Genomic DNA, 18525 nt, shown 5'->3' on the forward strand with positions numbered 1-18525 from the left:
CTTGCCAATTCAGTAGTTATGTTCATGTCTGTGAAGTCCCTCGCCCGCTTTTTTTTTCTTCTTATTTTTCAGTGGTCGGATCATTTTGCTCCACTTTTCCAAGACTGCTCTGTAGCTTTCCCAGCTCTGCTATAGAAAAGTACCTTTCAGTAGTTTGTGCTATTGTGAGAATTTCAGTGATTTCTTTCTGTGTATGCATAGTTTGAATTGATCTTAAGCTTTTACACTTCATACTATAGGATACATTTCTGAAAAATATGTAGTAAACTTATGTTGCTATAACTTCATTTATTTACAAAAGGGGATGATTGCTTCAGAAAAATTCTTCCAAATGTGTCTGTCCAAAGTGCCATGTTCTAGAGGTAATATGCTTATGAACCCCTTCGTACAGTATTCCATGTTCATTCAGAACATATTCTTCTCTGTGGGCTTGATTGTCCATATATACAGGATCATCTGGAAAAGGAGGCAGAGCCATCAATGTATTTTGTATATCGTATATTTTCAGCACTTCTACATCTTCCATCTTTCTCACCCTATCTTTCCTAAAATTTTCAAATATATACTCTTAGACGTGTTTAAGGGTGCTGGCTCTCTAAACATTCATGGTTAATTAATTTCTCTTTGTAGCTTAATACTGCCTTTATTAACTCAGTCCTGGCTATGGCACTTCTGAATTACAAATGTTTCCATGCATCTTCACACTAAACAGTCTAAAATCAAACCTTATGTGTTTAAAGTTACATACCCAGTTTTGACTGAACCAAAGGTATGGCACATGTGAATATCTGCCATGTAATAACATTGGCCATGTAATAACAATGGTCCTACAAACTGCGTGTTTACAACTAAAACCATAACTAAATCTACCAAATTACATCCATTATCCACGGTGACATCACTTGCTCAGAAGAAAGCTGTTTTAAACATGAAAAAATATTATGTCACTACTAACACTAAGAAACCAAATTAAAACATTCAATGTTGCAATTGGGATCGCAGAATGGAGGAAAAAACAAACAAACAGACCCCCCAAATCCCTCTCTGTTTCTCATAATTTTTATGACCACCTACTTACTAGATGAGTAATACATTCTTCAACGTTTTTACTCATTACTAGCATTTTTCTAAAAACCACCTGAACATCACTGGAGTTCTTACCTGCACACCAGGGGTTAAAAAGGACATAAAAGTCTCCAAGACATCGCTGGTAGGTATGACCGCAAGATGTAACTTACATATTGAAAATGTAGTGGCCAATGCAGGCATTGGATGGAGGAAACACACTAACATTGATGCATTTTGGCTGATGAGTTTTGTAAGAAGCACTCCAACAGGTTTGATCTAGGCATCTGCCCATTGGGAAGGTGCATTTTGTCTCATTTGATTCACAGGGTCTGAGGCCTTTGCAGGAAAATAAGTACAAGTTCAATCAGGCTGAAGAAAGAACATGTAAAAGACAAGTGATTTGCTTAGCAATCATTTGCAATGTAAAGCTCCCAAGGGTGGTTCCCTTTTCTACTTGTTACTTTCACAACAGGATGAAAATGATGTTGCTATACGTGTTAGAAGCAATGGCAGGGAAACAGGCTATTTAGGGAGATGATGAATGGATAGATACTATTTATTAGTGAAGATTGTGGGAAATATTACTTACCAGCAGAGGAGTGAGAAAGACTACACAGAGTTTGGGAGTGACTACCTCTCTCCACGGTGAAAATGATCTGATCCACAGAGTCATCCCAATCCCGATTTTGGAAGTGAACATAAAAGTTGAAGGTTTGGCCTCTCCTTATTATCTGTCTATCAGGTCCAAAGAAACTGGTATTGTGACACTGGCAGTTGGCAGGACAATTCAGGTTAATATCTCCCAGTTCAAGGACTGCAGAATTGAGAAGTGAACATAGGAGAGTAAACAGACAATTGAGTCCACACCATTGACTAAGGTCAAGATTATGTGAAGCAAAGGATAAAAATGAAAGACAAAGTTAAATATTTTGAAAAATAAATTCAGCAGTTGGTTTAAACTTCATCAACACTGTGAAACCATATAAGAGCAGATAAACATCCATAAAAGCATCCTTAGAAGTCCAACTCTTCTTTACATTTCAGGTGGAAAGTTGCATAATGCTTTGATTCATAAAGCCGTGGTATGAGTTTCTCATTTTTTATATGGCACCTGCTTGCTTTACATATAAGCAATACTAATATTAGTATCTGTACTTAAAAATTTGTTTTTGTATTGTAATATTGCCTCCAAATGACAGCATATTGTCTACAGATATAATTACTTCTAAACCACAGCTGAACAGCAACATTTTTTCACAAGCTATCAGTTGAAAGTTGCTATTTATACAGAAAATAAAACCATAATAAAGGAAATTGAGTAAATAAAAGTATTTTATAACAATTGTATGGGTTTGAAGACTAAACAGCACCCACTTCATGGGAACAATTAAAAAAAAATGAGTATGAACAAGTATCAAAAAAGTAAATTCTGTTAAAAGCATATGTGCATGTAAGTGTGCCTACATCAACATTTCCAATAATCACAAAAGGTTTGGAGATACCCATTTTATTACCCAAACTGATGCATTGATGCATCTTTAAGGAATTTGATGGAGGAGGAAATACTCATGATTTATATATATATATATATATTTAAATGCCGACAAACTATCCCAATAGCCACGATTAGCTTGCAAAAAATCTGAGATGATACCCTCAGGCATCCTGCCTGGATATCAGCCATTTCACAAGAGTAATTATGCTCCTGGTGCCAGAAGTATGGGTGGCAACATTTATTTTTACTTATTTACATACAATTCTTGCTTTTCAAAAGTGCTTCACCCTAATTGAAGATAATAAGCGCTGCAAATTCTCAGCAGTTTTGGAAATCAGGCCCATGGAACTACAAAGTCTTGCATATTGTTTTAGTTTTGAAGGGTTATATTCAGTCCTGCTAAGCCTGCAGAACCACCACACATGATAATTTTTCTAACTATACTAGCATTAATTTGGACATAGAAAGATGGTCTAGAGCAGAAAGTAATGATTCCCAACCAGAACTTAGGGTGAATCCAGAGAAAAGATTCATAGCTAGAGCTCATGGGACATGGATCCTTCTCACTGAAACCAATGATATTTCCCAGGATCACATCCTGGAAGTCAATTATTACTGAAATGAACCAGGGAGGAATGCAGCACAGCCATTGCCCCATCTTTTTCTGATTGTTTCTTCAAATTAAAATCATTCATCTAGGCATTTTATTTGTTAATGAAGAAGTGACTCAGCAGAGATTGGCAGAGAAAAACAGACATAGGCATTACCCACGTTAAAAACATGCATCACCATCAAGGACAACCAGAAATAGGTCATGCATGACATCATTATTACTGCTGATGAAAGCATCATACCTGCTGAACAGGAAAGAGTAACAAAGTGGAACTGAAAATCTTGTATCTTAATGACAGTTGTCTACATAATGCCAAGTATCATGGTAAGAAGGATTAGGCCCACTCCTAGCACAGGCTAGGAGTTCCAACAGTCAAGAACTTGGCAGGTCTTCACCCATCTTTTGGAGGAGTTTATAGACAACAGCGCTACATCCACTCATCAGTCCAGCTGAACCGGACCAGCAGGGAGTTGAGGTATTACATGTTTCTCACATTAGTTCTCTAAAGTCAACCCACAGCTTAGTTATCAGTCTTAATTATCATAGCTGGCTCACAAAAGAGCTAACAACTGCTTTCTTAAGTAAAGGTAGCTCAGAGAAAATACTGAAAGCTAATCAGTTTCATATCTCTCATTGGTTTTCTTTCAGTAATAGAAACCCAACCTCCAACACTAGTCACTGGATTTTCCCATTTTGCCTTCTTTACAGAGATGCTACTTGATGTTTCCATTATGAAATGACTTCTTCCACCATGAGAGTATTGAAAACTGTAACTTTGTGGTCAATGCTAGAAACATTATTTCCCATGCTTTTCCTCATGACTTTTTTCTCTGCAGCACACTACTCTTTTTTCATTAAAAAAAAAAAAAAAAGTTTTTCTCAAAAGTTACTCTTATCTTTCTGACAAATAAATAGGAAAATCTAAACCACAGAAATAATTTCCAGGCTCAAACCCATGCAGTAATACATCCATTTTTTTTTCTTATGTTCCTCAAAAATTTTAGACAAATCTTAAAAGTGTGCACAGCTAGACTACAGGGATATATCTTGAAGTACGTTTAAAGGACTGTTTAACCAGAGCCTATCATGAATTCTAGACAGTAGAAAAACATGAAAATTTAAAGGCTTCATCAGTCTTTTACTATTCTCTACTCCCACTCTATGCTGTTGTTAGTCTACCCGTAATACATATGCAGTTATTTCTACTAAACTAACAATCAGTATTATTGTGGAATGAGAGAGTAATACTGATAACATGTCCCCTTGTATGTTTGTGCCATTTCCTGTGGCTCAGGCTGATTAAGATATAAATGCACTCATTCTGCACAAGGATGTGAACAACTCTAATTTAGGTAAACAGAACAATGCTTCTATGAATTATCACCCTAAACACAATATTTAGGATTTATTTGGTCATCAACAGACTTATTTAAAAATTTACCAGATGTAGACACCCTTGCTCTGCAACTTAAAGAAACTTAGTCATCTCATGTTCAGCATGTCACTTAAAAAAAAAAAAAGAAAGAAAAAAGGGAATCCTGCCATTTATGAATTCTGGCATCTGTTCCTTACTGCTTGCTAACACTCTTGGTCAAAATAATAGACTATGTGATTAATAAAAGAATATGTGTTGAGCTTAGTCTTGCTGACACTGTTGGCTGAACTCTCAAATTTACTGATGTACTGGGGAAAAATAGGAATAATATTATATTCCTCTAATTGATGAGCCTCCCACAATCATTTTGGATTATCCTTCTCAGAGATACACTGTGAATCTACTGCTTTCACAGTTAACAGTTCAAAATAACGAGGAAGTAGATAATTCTGGATGATGCTCTCATTCTTCTATTTCCTCTAAGAGCAGTTTAGTTTCTTAAATGGCAGATCAGCCTATGCAGAGCATATCTTGCAAAAGAGGCCTAAAATTTGGGACAAGATAATGTGCAGTGGCAAAACGGATCTTTTAATGAAGGTTGCAGGATACAACTACCAGCCCGTGTTTTCACAATATTTTTCCTGTTCTACATAATACTAGAAACGACCAATATGAGTTATAGCAAAATTATGTTTTGTGGGAAAACCTTGTCTGCTCATTTTTATCACCAGGCGCACTTTCCAATGTGCAAGTAAATATTATTTTTCTTGCTCAACTGAGGCTAAGGTAGAAATAGGAAAATTCAAATCAAGATAGTTCTTGATACAAGGGTTTTGGAAATCTAATGATACACTACTTACAGCGAGGTCAGTTCTACTTAGCAGGATGTAGAAAAAAAAGGAAAAGAATCACAGAATGGTTGAGGTTGGAAAGGACCTCAGGAGATCATCTAGCTCAACCCCTGGCTCAAGCAAGGACTCCTACAGCACATGGCACAGGACTCTATACAGATGGCTGAGGAATATCTGCAGGGAAGGAGACCCCAGATTCTCTGTGCAATGCATTCCAGTGCTCTGTTGCCCTCACAATAAAACAACTTTTTCCTTATGTCAGATGAAACTGCCTGTCAATTTGCACACGTTGCCTCTCAATCTGTCATTGGGCACCACTGTGAAGAGTCCGGCTGCATCAAAAAAATCCAAGTGAATCACAAAAGAAATTATGTAAGCTTTCACTCCACTAACCCTGTATGAGCGTTTTCACAGTCATGTCCCACTTTAAAAGTCATTTCAGGTCCCATTTGGAGATAAGAAGAAATTAGAAAGGCTCTTTATTTTACTTCAGCACTTGGACAACAACAGTTAGGCTTAAGAATAGCATTGACTTTTTTCATCCTTGTGATTTACTGTGAATGGTTTCCTTGTTACAGAATCCCGCAAAGAGAGAGCATGGGATTCTGCAGTTAGTCGACTGGGTTATTTGATCTCAGAGCAGACTTGTGTTTTGATGAGCTGCTTTGCACAAGGTACAAAGAGGTAATGTATCCCTCGAATCAGGGAAGTCAGTGAGAAAATCCTGCATGCCTTCTGTTTAAGTTTATACTGCTTTATTAATTTGCTGAACAAAACATCTGGCCAAAGTAATAACAGATGAACTATTTACACACATACCAAATGTGCACTGCAAAAAGGTGAATGAGTAGTGACTAGTTAATAAGAGACTTATATACTAACAGTTATGAAAAGTTTCATCAAACTAGACAGTAAAAGACTCTACCATAACCTAAACTCAATTTGTACATTTTACCTAGTGTAGACATGAATATCAAACATTTACATGTAATCAGCTCAGGATTTACCAATCCTTTTTTCAAAGACAGATATCCAATTTGCAGACACAGATGTGGAGAATTATACAATGTCAATGGAAATAATAAGAACTGAAAGAGTAGTAGTACAGGTAGTACATCTTCTCAGGTAGTACATCTTCTGAGGCAGAAAAAAAGTATGTATAAACAATTAGTTCTGAGGCAACTTCTATGTATTTTTCCTGAAAAATACAAAGATTTTTGAAAACTTTTCAACTTTTAGTACAAATCAAAGGAATTCTTCTCATTTTTTAGTACAAGTCAAAGGAAGCCTTATTTTGAAAGAGCAATTAGAAAATATGGTTACAACGAAAGACTGTAAAGCACTGTAGAAGTATTTATAAAGACAAAATTTTATTATAACATATGCACTTTCTTCAGTCTTTCAACTATTACTTTCTCACCTGTTTTAGAAGATATATTTTTAACTACATCTGTGAAGAGCCAAAAGAAATAACTTTATTTAATCAAGTTTCAAACCTTTAAAGGAGATTCCCCACCAACATACACGAAAAGCACACGATGCCTCTTTTGCACATGCTCGAACATATGCTGGCTAGGAAGTGGCCTGATTAGAGGTCTGGGAGGGTAGGAAAAAGAAAGAAAGAAAAAAAAAAAAAAAAAAAAAAGGAAGAGAAAGAAACAAAGGTTCAGTTTCTACAAGCTGCAAAACTCCAAACAAGATCCCCCAGAACAGTTCATATAGGTTTCTTACAAAATTCCCCAAAGCAAATTAAAGTAAAGCTTATTTTGTAAATTCTTATTTAACTCTCAAAGGATTCAAGTTTAAGTTTTCCAGGAAGACAAAAAAAAAAAAAAAAAAAAAAAAAAAGGCAACTCCCCACCCCCTAAAATAAAAATAAATTCAGGAATTCAGGAATTCTCCCTCAGTAACACCCTTAAATAAAATTATAGTGTATCCTAGTATAAAATGCTGCTACAGTAACTATAAATATTCCAGTCATTTATGCACTGCATGGTCATTTGAAAAATAAATTTTGGATCTGAGTGCAGCGCTTGGGAAATGTGGTCACCGAAATAAACATTCTCACAGACTTTTGGTAACTTATCAGAGATCACTGATGGTCCTGGACTATACAGCTAGGATCTGTAATTAATCTTATACATATATATGAATGCTTCTTAAGAATGAGAATAATGCTGAACTTCTTTCTTTCTCAAATATTACTGTCTATAAGGTTTGAATGCCTGGGCCACTGTCAGGAAAGAAGAAAAAGTTCACAGAAATCACTGTGAACAATCTTGTAAAAACAATTTCCTTGTGTAAAAAGATCTTGTAAAAGAACTGTTGCCGTTCAAACAGCGCAGCGACCCGGTTCAAGACCACCCCCAAGCCACTCGGTCCATTAACTAGTTGACACCAATGTGATGGACGACAAAATGGCCCTTATTGATGGGTAACAAGGTGTTATATAGCTAAGGCTTACAACGTCACATCCGTCTGCTTACATCATAAACTAACACTATTGGCTATTAGGGGCCCTATCTTTCCGTACAGCACGACATCTTCCGGCCGCTGGACCTAACTACCTGCAACAAAGAACATCCACATCTTTCAAGCTTCGAGGGTATATTAGATTTTTTTTTTTTAACAATTCCACATGAAACTGAGCGACTAATATGTAGCTTATTTAAATTAATGCCCCACTTTCTGTCCTTCAGCTAAATTCCATCCTTTAAAGAAAAATCCTGACAATTTAAGTCACCAGAACTATTCTCATGGAAATCTATACTTACCCTGCTACTCTATTAGCAAATTCAATTATATCATCTTTGGTTCTAGGTCCTCTATAATTGTATGCCAAGTCACCTTTTAAGCTGGACAGAGGGGATAAAAAAGAAGGAAAAAATATATTAAGAAACATTGCAAAAACAACACTATTAAAAAGATTTTAAAAGACACTCAACAAACTAAAAACATATCTGCACGTGTAGAACTACAAAACCTCCACACCTGTATTACAGTCATCTATTACAAATAATAAGCAAGCTCATTTGTCAAATGATCACTCAAAAGAGTGATCTTTGGTTTGCCAAACATAAAACTCTGTAATGCAGTAAAATGCAACTGTAGAATTTTTTATACAATGCCAATTTTTTTTTTTCTGAAAATAATGTTCTTAATTATTAACTGTCGAGGGTCACTCAAATGTTGAGGCTCACTCCACAAATCAGAGTGAGCAGGACTTTAATATGAAGGTGGTTTAACTTGTGGCGAGTGCCGAAGCCTTCTCCACAAGCCGGAGTGAACAACACCTCTCTGGGAAGTGAAGTCAACTCCGCTCTGCTGTTGTCTGTAGCAGGGCTTTATACCGGGGCAGGTGGGCATGCGCTGAGGAGCAGCCCTCATTGGCTACAGGCTCCCAGCTGATTGGTTCTCCTCCAGGTGTTCGGTTGCTAGGCGTCGATCCAGTTCCCCACAAACTCCACTTTCCTATATATTCTTACTAAGGCCCCAACATCTCCCCCTCTTTTTTCCAAAAAACAAAAATTAGCAATAAACATTGCAACATTTACAAAAAACAGAGTAACATGGCTGTAATCCTCAGCATTTCCCCTCTTTTTACAAAAAACAAAAATTGGCAATACCATGCATCAAAATATTATGAACAAAAACAAAGTAACTTAGTTGCAAGCACAAATATAATCATTCTGGTCACGCTTATGATAGTGTTTCATTTTTAAATTCCCAAGACAAAAAAAAATGGTCCCAAAGGAATACACAATTTCATTTTGCTTACAACCACAGAAATTCTTCTTGGAAAGGTAATTGTGCTCTTCATTTCAGCAACAGGGGAAGGAAAAAATCTTGCCCTTTGGAGCTGGGGAGGATGGGGGTCCAAGTTAGTATGGTCAGACTGGATATGCTATCATTTTTAGTTTTCAACCACTGGAAAGTTCTTCCAGTCACAGAGTCTGCCGCTCTTTTCAGTTCCAGACCTTGAGGAAGCTGTCCCATGATCCTGTTGCCACTGCCATTCCATCATCAGTCACACCTAAGCAACTGACACAGTTATCATGATCCCAGACATTGCAGTTGAAGTCGTCCTAACCAGCTAGGAGGAGATGTAGCTGTCCCAGATTATAAGCTTGCCATCCTGGGAGGCACTGACTAGAAGCCTGGAATCAGTCCCCCAGTGCATTGCGTAAATTTTAGCCAAGTGTCCCCAGAGTGTTCTTCTAGTATGCATTTGAATTCTCCCCACGGGGTTAATGTTGGCTGTGATGTGAGCCAAGGTGGCGTTAGCACATGCTTTCCTAGCATCCCTGATTTGGTTTTTCAGTTGCTCAGCCTCCTGGCATAACTGGTCAAGCTCACTCATTTTCCCGTGCTAAAGTTGCACTTCACTGCCACCTCCGAGAGGACCACAAATCTGCTCTTCCGTCCGCTGCTCATTACCCTGCCCAGATCGTCCGCCCGCCCTGACCTGCTCCCAGCAACAATGCAGCTTGGGGGGCAGGAGAAGGAGAAGAGGGCGGCGGTTGGGAGGGGGGGGGGGGGGGGGTCGCTGGCTCTCAGCTCCTCCCCAGGGGACCAGTGCACATCAATTCTAATATGTGCACGTCAATCTCTAATCACTGTGGATTTTGCCACATAGAGGTCGACTCCTGCACTTCCTCGGGTTGCGGCGGAGAGTTCGTGGAGGCAGCCATTGTCTGGGGATACTTGTTCGCCGCGTCCCTCACAACGCGGCGACTCCCGTTTCCCTGTATTGGCGTGCCGTTCTTGCGGAACCGTGATCGGCACTCCGCTGCCTTATGCCCGAACCTTTGACATCTCGTACAGGTCCCATTAAATCCTCTCGGGGCCGTACCTTCCATCCTGAATCTATTAGGACAGTTCCTCCTCATGTGTCCTAATCGACCACATAGGAAACATGTCCCATGAAATCTCTTGTCTTCCTTTCTAGACATTCTTTCTCCTTTAATTGCTGCGGCCAAAGCCGCACCATGTATTTTTGCTTTTTGTTCTTCCTCCATCAATGGCGCTCGGGCACAGGTCTCTATCATTTGGACAATTGAAGCTCCTGGTGGCAAAGTAGCTAACAGTTGCTTGCAAGTTTGGTTTGCGTTCTGAACTGCTAGATCCTTTGCCAATATTGCTTTCATTTCCGCAGGCACATTAGGTGCCATATCCAAGGCTTCCTTCAGTCGATCAACAAAGTTGAAAAAAGACTCATTCGGTTTTTGTGTTATTTTGGTGTATGGCAACTGTGGCGTTCCTATTTGTGGTAGTGCAAGAAAAGTGGCTAGCGCTGCATTTTTTGATTGCTGTAGTATCCTGGGGTGGAGCGCTGCCTGGGCCTCGGTTGCCCGGTAGCGTCCATTGCCCATCAGTTGATCAAGGGTGGCAACCCTTAATGGATCGTCCATACTGCGATTTAGATTCTCCAACTGTTTTTCCTCTAATCTTTCCTGCCATTTTGCTAACCAAAGCATGTAAGCGGTAGAGGAAAGCAGGAGCTCCATTATCGCTCTGCTATCCGCAGGCACCATATGGGAATATTTAAACAGGGCGGAGACCTGATTTCTCACCAACTTATTGTCGTGCCCATACTGCATTACTGTTTTTTGTATGCCTTGAACAAATTTCCAATCGAGAGGTTCCCACCTGGGGCCCTGGGCTCCCGTTACTACAGGAGCTGCTAGTGGTGTTAGTACAAATTCTCCTTGTAACTGAGCATTCTCTATGAGCCCTTTATACCGTGCTCCCGCATTAAATGTTGGATTAACAGGTGGCATTTCCTCATCATTACTTCCACCTGCAGTGGAAGTGGCTGGGAGCTCCGGCAGCAATCCTTCTTCCGCTGGGTCACTTGCTCCAGCTGCTTTCTTTTGAATCTTAGGAGCATCTTTTCGTGCCTCCCACTGCTCTAATTGTTTGTCTACATTTTCCAACCCTTCGACTATAGCCCTATGGGCAGCCTTATAGGCTGCCTTCACATCTCTGGCCTTGGACCCACCGTCTAGTCGCCGCATTTGTTCTAATAATTCTGTCATTTTCTCTGCCTGTCCCCGAAGTTCTTGTCGCATTTTTTGAACCACGGCATTATCATCGTCCGATCCATCTGGGATCGGTACTTTAACTGGGTCCACTTCCATTTCGGGCGCTGTGGGGGTTGGTCGCTTTTCCCCCTCCCATTCGGGTGCTGTGGGAGGTGGTCGCTTTTCCCATTCAGGTGCTGTGGGGGGTGGTCGCTCCTCCCCCTCCCACGGGGGGAGATATTCATCCACTCCCCCCCATACTTCTCGTTCCGCCAAAGTTACCGGACATGCCTGTTTAGGTGAGGTTACCTTTCTCTTATTATCTATTTTCTTACACTGAATTGGCTCAGTATTGTTGGTACATTCAGAACTTTCAGACCCGTTTTCCTTTTCTTCTCCATGGAGCGCTTCCCAAAACGCAATAGCAACTAACCGCTCAAACATAGGCCATATTAGACGAAAAGTCTTTGTGAGGCGCCACGCTTCCTCCGAGCCTAATTGTACACCGTCCCATAGTTCTCTTCCTACTCGCTCCCATGATTCAAATTTATATGCTTGGGAAGCTTCTTCTATGATTTTTTTCTTCTTACAAAATAGTAATAAATCAGTTAGCTCGGTTTTCGAGACCTCAATCTTAGTTTTTTGAGCAAGCCTTACGAAGCGTTCAACAGTATCATGTTCCATTGCTGTTGCAGCAACTTTCACTCTAGATGCGCCAATTCCCATTCTGACTCACCAGGTCGTGGTCACAATCCGCTTTTCTCCAGTAAGATCCCTTGCGTTCTCGCACGATCACGTCGGGGTCACCAGATGTCGAGGGTCACTCAAATGTTGAGGCTCACTCCACAAATCAGAGTGAGCAGGACTTTAATATGAAGGTGGTTTAACTTGTGGCGAGTGCCGAAGCCTTCTCCACAAGCCGGAGTGAACAACACCTCTCTGGGAAGTGAAGTCAACTCCGCTCTGCTGTTGTCTGTAGCAGGGCTTTATACCGGGGCAGGTGGGCATGCGCTGAGGAGCAGCCCTCATTGGCTACAGGCTCCCAGCTGATTGGTTCTCCTCCAGGTGTTCGGTTGCTAGGCGTCGATCCAGTTCCCCACAAACTCCACTTTCCTATATATTCTTACTAAGGCCCCAACAATTAACACTTAACTGCTATTTTTTTTCTACTATACAGCAGTCATTTTCTTCAAAAATGAATAGGTTTTCTTTTTGCTTAGGACTAAATTAAAAATATATCTAAAAAAAAAAAATCTACACCCAAACGTTCAGCATTTCAAAGAGACTAGTCTCTACCAAAAAAAAAAAAAAAAACGCAGAAGGAAAAATTTCTTAACAGTGAGGGTGACAGAGCACTGGAACAGGCTGCCCAGAGAGGTTGTGGAGTCTCCTTCTCTGGATATCTTCAAAACCCGCTTGGATGCAGTCCTGTGCCACGTGCTCTAGGTGACCCTGCGTATGCAGAGGGGTTGGACTAGATGACCTCTAGAGGTCCCTTCCAACCCTAAGCATTCTATGATTCTATGATTAAAGGCCTTTTATAACTGAAAAATGTTGAATGATCTGCAAAACCTCCTGAATTTATGTGCTTAATTAGGACTCCTGTTCTGCGCAGTTTACTGTACTTAAGTGACAGGAGACACGACATACTTAATATTGCAAAAATAGAAAAGATTAAATGTCTTGTAAATTGGTAAATTTCAACAAGCTTCCTTGAAATCCAAATAACTGTAGGAAAACTACAAGATGAAAGCCATCTTAAAAAAATAATTAAAAAAATAATGCTTTTATATGCCAGAAGAATGTTTCCTCCCTAAAGATTACAAAGTTAAAAATCTTTACGACATTTTGAGAAAGTTAACTACAGAAGATCTATTATATATTCTGAAATTATTTGCTAAAACAATAAACTGCTGACAAACCAATATATTCATAGTAAAAATTAGTCAAAATTACTAGGACTTTTTTTAATGTGATTTTAGATTGGGTATTATGAGCAAATCCACACAACAGTGTTACCTACTTATGTTTTCCTATAAATTTTAAGAAAAGAAGACATCAACACCCCTGGCCAAACAACTGCTTTCACAATTTATCCTATGCAGCAACCACTAGCATCCTTTATAAAAGATTTTCAACAGGGAAGAGAAAAGAGAGGTGATTAAAATACACACACGCATGCACACACACATACATGTAACAAAGTTGCATAGAAGTATAAAATTCAGAAGTTTAATTCTAAACTTGGTAAGCTGCCGTTGTTTTAGTTTTTACTATTATCAGGCAGCCTAATTAAAAAGGGTTCCAGAGTTTTTTTTAAAAAAAAAAAAAGAAAGAAAAGGGAGAAAAAAAAGAGAAAAAAAGAAAGGATTCCAGAGGAAAAAAAAAAGGAGGGAAAAAAAAAGTTTTATCTGATATCAACTAGCTACATGTGCATTTTTTTTAATCCACCTGAGATCACAGTCAGGAAAGGAAACAATTCAACAAGAAACATCAACTTACAGCTTAATTGTTGGATAGCCTCGCACTCCAAACTCGGATGCGATACCTGAAAGATATTGATAAGTGCCAAAGGGAACTAAGTCTATCTTGTTCTTCAAGACCACAGTTTAAAGACAGTTCACTATTTCAGCCACGTAAATTAATGAAAAAATAATGAATTTTAGCATCATGCATGGATTAAAGAAGCTCACATAGGCACCACTGTTCCCTATGCCTTACCCTTTCCAACACTCTCCTGGCTGAAGACAGATTAAAGTGAAATGACTGTAAGCAGGCACATTAATACTAAAACAATAGCATTACGCATATAACTTAAGTCTACACAAACCACTTCTTTGAATAAGTGAAGTTTTTCTCTTCAAACATCCTTCAAGGTCAAAAAATATAAGATATTACCAAAAATTAACATTAAAGGTGTAGAGTATCTGAGACTGGTTATGGTTTATAAGAAGCTGTTTTAACAGTGATGTAATGAATCTAGTGATTTCAGTAGGCCTTTGGTGTAACATCTTACAGACTAGCTGCCCAAAAAGAGTAATAGCAAAAACATAAATACTTGTCCAAGACCAATAAGAGGAATCTAAAATGGAATTAAATTAGATGCTGTCAAAAGAAGTGCTATTGTATAAAACTAATCTCAAAAGCATATAAAAAGTCATATCTTTGAAAAACTTTTATCTTCCATCTGTCAGAAAGAATTCTGACACAAAAGCATGAAAAATATCACAAAAATGCACACTATCACATGCTGTAACTTTTAAAGGGAACATAAACCTGAAGAGATTTTTCAAGTGCATTTGTTTATATGATAAAGAACAGAAGAACAACTTTTTTTTTAAAAAAAGTTTTAAAACACATGATATCATGAAATTTCCCCAATCAAATCACACTTACTAGAAAAGGAAGTTGCATCCATCTTCCCAACTTTTACTGGAGAACCCATGCTTTTCATTTCTATACCAACTTCATTCTATACGGGCTCCAATTTCTTGCAGTGGCCACATCAAGGGCCATAAAACTGAGTGGCAGAAAAAGAGAGAAGTTAATTTGAACTCTCAAACACATTAACAGGAGTTATTTTCCATGTCTGTTTCTTTATATTACAAGATTTAATAAAAATCCAAGTTGCTTAGAAAGGTGGAGTGGTAAACTGAGCTTTGACACTATTTTTCAATGTTGAAAACAGAAGTGTATAATTAACTTATTTAATTGCTGTACTAATTTAACAGTTATTTAAAAGCAGACTATGCAATAACATTAAAAAAAAAATCTCTTTGAAATACCCCCCTCTGTTATGGCAAAGTAAAAGATTACATAAATCAATCTTAGCAAAAGATTCTTACTCAGAAATATGGACTTTTTTTTTTTTTTTTCTCCTGACAGGAGGACAATGTTCTTTGAAAGAAAGCAGAATACACAAGCATTTCTCCAAGCTGCTCTCTGGATTTCAGTTTCAGACATTATTCTTATACAGGCACACTGTGAAATCCCACTGACCCCATCTTCTCTGAAACCAGAACAGGTGGGAGAATCATTCCATTCCATCTTTCTGCCCATGAATGGGCACATTAAGCAACATTAACAAGGAAGATATTACCTGGCAATATTGTTTTCTGTCTTCCTATACATTACTGATTAATTCTGAAACAGTATATGTCAACTTGTCCACTAAAAAAAAAATAAAAACACCCCACAAATCTTAGTTATACTCCTCCCCCTCAATTTAAGCGTTAGATAATCTGCTTCTTTCTAGGAGATTTAAAAGAGGCTGCAGCCTGCATTCAGTACTAAATCTGATTCCTGCTTCATCCTGAACAAAACAGATTGCTTATCCATATTGTCAACAGAATTAATATCATGTTAATTTTTCTGAACCATGCACAAAAGATTTTCCAAATGATTAAGCAGCCTTACTACAGTGTAGCATATTGTACATTTTGTGTTTCAGTTTCTAGCTTGGTTTGAAATCAAGTGAAAATCTTCAGGTTTTTCTCACATACTCACATCTACAAGCCAAATATCATCTTTGCGGTTTTCTTTAAACCTAGGAGGGGAAAAAATATATATATATGATACATTTGAAAATACATAAATGACGTTCGTTTGTGAAAAAGTAAACTGCTACTTCACTTATCTTGGTATAAAATTAAAACTAACAGATTTTAGTTACATAAATATATAAATACTACATGCTGAGGACTATTCAGAAAACCTAGTATTTTTATAATCAACTAATACATTCTCCTAGAGCATGGATTTACACTCCTGTTAAGCTTAGCACTTCAATGACCACACATTATGCATGAATTATCTTTAATGTTAACATTAATTTTAGTTCAACTTCCTTCAGCATTTGACTACTACTGATGTTCCAATTCATGCTTTTTATAAAAATAACACTACTGGATAGAAAGTGTTTAAGTTATTAATAAAAAACAGGCACTAGTACTATTAATTTATATTACTGCTGGAGCAATGGCAACTTAACGAACCAGCTAGCTCCACCAACTGCAAATCTGACAGTAGATGCTGAAATTACTCTATTCCAACATAAAGAGTGAAATATGAAACTTCCTTGATACTTCTTAGAATGCTGGTTACACACTGAATTGAATTAAGTACCACAAGATCATACATATAATTTCATTTTATAACTGCTTGTAAACTGTGCGTTAAATAAAACATAATTTTTATGGAAGGTTTGTTTCTTTCTGAAAAAAGAGATAAACTTTAATAACAATGACTAGGAATGGGACTGATGTCACATAATACAAAATACATTGTATAAAATTCTTATTGTGACACCTTTGCAAATAGCATGCCAAGTCTTTAATAGAAAGAGAGGATTACATATAATTACTTATCTAGTAAATTTGTGGCTGACCTTATGGAGTTGAGGTGCAATTAATAGAAGTCATAATCTGACTCATCATTTCCCAATATGCGTCATGACTATAAATCGCAAATAGACAGTCAGCAGAATCACAGAATGTATATTACATTTTATTTAAAATTGAACAGCTTCCTAATGGTATGTAATAGTTCTGGAATTATACTAAAACTGAGCTAGTCCACTACTAGGAGAAAAAAAAATCTCTAAAATAATAATCTAATTACAAAACTGCAAATCTGAAACTAAAAACTGCTGCAGTTCAGCGATGAAATCATTTATCTTCCCCCTTTTCCCTTCTCTTTTTGATAGCATGCTGAGGTTGTAAAGGTACTTACAATGACAGCACAAGACAACTACTAGAAAACAGCATTTTTAAGGCAAACAATTGCTTGCTTTGCAACCTCACTAAAAGATGTACCATTACAGAGCTAATGGAAGAACTAGTTAGAGTCTATCATCTCTTGTGAATTCTAATAAAGCTCCAGCTCATTTCCAATTATAAAGTCAAATAATTGGTTATGATGCAACAGGTAAATACAGCTATCGAATCATCAGATCTTGGGTTGTATTTGAATTTAGAATATCACCTCTGGTTCACAAAACAAGAATTTACAAGGAAATACTCTTATCACCTCTCCCCCAGTACTACTGGGTAACTGAAAAAAAAACATTAAAGCGCCGAATGGCAAACTAAATCCTTGTTTAGAATACCATCAAATGGCAAGAAAAAAACAGAAGTTTGACAAAAGCAAAATTGTCTCAACTCAGTCCAGAAAGAGAAGTGGTATGCAGTTATCATGAAGTTACAATCTGTCATTTATTTTTTCTTATTAAAGCTTTACTGATTTATATCTGCACTTCCACTGTAGTTTGATAATGTAAATGTGATAAAATTATTAGACAACACTGAGTGGGCTAAACATACTGTTGAAGAAAAATTGAAATCTCTGTATAAAGGGGTATTTCAACATTTCCCAAAGGTGCTGTTTCTAGGGCTATAAATATATTTCTAAGGGTAAAGATCTCAAAGTTTCCCATTAACTTCCCTCTGCAACCCTCTCTGTCAGCAGGAGGCACAAGGACAATCATACTGGCATAAAGATGAGAGAGGTTATATCCTTGAATCAGAACCATGTGTCAAAAACATACACATCTCAACATCAACATTATGTGACCAATTATTGCCCTAACACCTTAACTTAATTTATGCACCCCAGTTCATCCTTAACTGTTAAAAGAAACCAGCACAGAGTATAACTAGGATCTTTGGCCACAACTCCAAGAAAAGGAAACCTAGGCCAACTCAAGTGCTGCTTCCCCCAGCTCTGAGGCTTCTCTGTACTGAGCCATGACAGCACCTTCTCCAGATAGAGGAATATTTACTTTTGTTTAAGTCAGCTTACTCTTCTGCTTGGTTAGCACATTGTCACAGCTCAGCAAAGATGGCAAGACAAGTACAGATTTCAGATAGCAAGCAGCTATATCTGCACTGGCCAACAAAAAACACAGCTCTTGCTCTGCCTTTCTGTTTCTGCCTCTCTTTTATGGCCAAATAGGCAATGTTGGGTCTCACCTCCCCTGTGTTACTTCTCAGCTACTTGTTTTCTCCTATCCTGTAAGCTTGGTACAGGAACCTTCGATTTCTAAATATGCAAACAGAAGCACCTCTACAGTTCTGTGACTAGAAAGCAAAGTATTCTACATC

The 18525-nt window shown here is 37.9% G+C and overlaps 1 long non-coding RNA gene across 1 annotated transcript; it reads right to left on the reverse strand.

The window, feature by feature from the left end:
- Positions 1-6547: 6547 nt before the first annotated feature.
- LOC148596057 (uncharacterized) lies at positions 6548-14913 on the reverse strand. The gene is made up of 5 exons (XR_015913760.1): positions 14822-14913; positions 13928-13973; positions 8177-8257; positions 6899-6998; positions 6548-6600 (listed from the first exon to the last, which is right to left on the reverse strand). It is a non-coding gene; the product is annotated as an uncharacterized LOC148596057 (long non-coding RNA).
- Between the last annotated feature and the right edge of the window lie 3612 nt (positions 14914-18525).

Source organism: Tinamus guttatus, unplaced genomic scaffold (genome assembly GCF_059628265.1).
Source record: "Tinamus guttatus ecotype Peru unplaced genomic scaffold, ASM5962826v1 Tinamus_guttatus_pri_ptg000033l, whole genome shotgun sequence".
Classification (NCBI taxonomy): domain Eukaryota; kingdom Metazoa; phylum Chordata; class Aves; order Tinamiformes; family Tinamidae; genus Tinamus; species Tinamus guttatus.